We start from the raw sequence: 1,780 nt of genomic DNA on the forward strand, positions 1-1,780 counted from the left end.
GCCTAGGGTTCCACTTAAGGGAAGAGTCCCAATTGTGGAAGGCACCTCTAGGTGCCTTGGGGGGGAGGGAAACCTCCCCTTGGCTGCCGCACCTAGGAGATTGGATCTCCTAGGCTGGCGCACCACCCCCCCTTGGCCCTCCTATATATAGTTGAGGAGAGGGAGGACTTCATACCTCAGCCTTTTGTGCTTCCCTCTCCCCTTTTACATCTCTCCCTCGTAGTACACGGCGAAGCCCTGCTACTGTGACACCCTGCATCCACCACCACGCCGTCGTGCTGCTGGATCTTCATCAACCTCTCCTCCCCCTTGCTGGATCAAGAAAGGAGGAGATGCCATCCGCTCCGTACGTGTGTTGAACGCGGAGGTACCGTCCGTTCGGTGCTAGGATCTCCGGTGATTTGAATCACGTCGTGTTCGACTACATCAACCCCGTTCTTCGAACGCTTCCGCTCGCGATCTACAAAGGTATGTAGATGCATCTAATCACTCATTGCTAGATGAACTCCTAGATGGATCTTGGTGAAACGAGTAGGAAAAATTTTGTTTTCTGCAACGTTCCCCAACAGTGGCATCATGAGCTAGGTCTATGCGTAGTTCTCTTGCGCGAGTAGAACACAATTTGTTGTGGGCATAGATGTTGTCAACTTTCTTGCCGCTACTAGTCTTATCTTGCTTCAACGGTATTGTGGGATGAAGCGGCCCGGACCAACCTTACACGTATGCTTACGTGAGACCGGTTCCACCGACTAACATGCACAAGTTGCATAAGGTGGCTGGCGGGTGTCTGTCTCTCCTACTTTAGTTGGAGCAGATTCGATGAACAGGGTCCTTATGAAGGGTAAATAGAAGTTGACAAATCACGTTGTGGCTTTCACGTAGGTAAGAAAAGGTTCTTGTTAGAACCCTACTTCAGCCACGTAAAATCTGCAACAACAATTAGAGGACGTCTAACTTGTTTTTGCAGCAAGTGCTTTGTGATATGATATGGCCAAAGTTGTGATGAATGATGAATGATCTATATGTGATGTATGAGATGTTCATGCTATTGTACAAGGAATCACAACTTACATGTCAATGAGTATGACGGTGACAGGATGATCATGAAGCCCCAAGATGGAGATCAAAGGAGCTATGTGATATTGGCCATATCATGTCACTATTATTATTTGATTGCATGTGATGTTTATCATGTTTTGCATCTTGTTTACTTAGAACGACGGTAGTAAATAAGATGATCCCTTACAACAATTTCAAGAAGTGTTCTCCCCTAACTGTGCACCATTGCTACAGTTCGTCGTTTCGAAGCACCACGTGTTAATCGGGTGTGATAGATCCTGACGTTCACATACAACGGGTGTAAGACAGTTTTACACATGCAAAAAACACTTAGGGTTAACTTGACGAGCCTAGCATGTACAGACATGGCCTCGGAACACAGAGACCGAAAGGTCGAACACGAGTCGTATGGAAGATACGATCAACATGAAGATGTTCACCGGCGATGACTAGTCCGTCTCACGTGTTAATCGGACACGGCCTAGTCGACTCGGATCGTGTAACACTTAGATGACTAGAGGGATGTCTAATCTGAGTGGGAGTTCATTAATAATTTGATTAGATGAACTTAATTATCATGAACTTAGTCTAAAATCTTTACAATATGTCTTGTAGATCAAATGGCCAACGTCGTATTCAATTTCAACGCGTTCCTAGAGAAAACCAAGCTGAAAGACGATGGCAGCAACTATACGGACTGGGTCCGGAACCTGAGGATCAT

The sequence above is a fragment of the Triticum urartu genome, chromosome 5 (genome assembly GCF_003073215.2).
Source record: "Triticum urartu cultivar G1812 chromosome 5, Tu2.1, whole genome shotgun sequence".
NCBI lineage: Eukaryota > Viridiplantae > Streptophyta > Magnoliopsida > Poales > Poaceae > Triticum > Triticum urartu.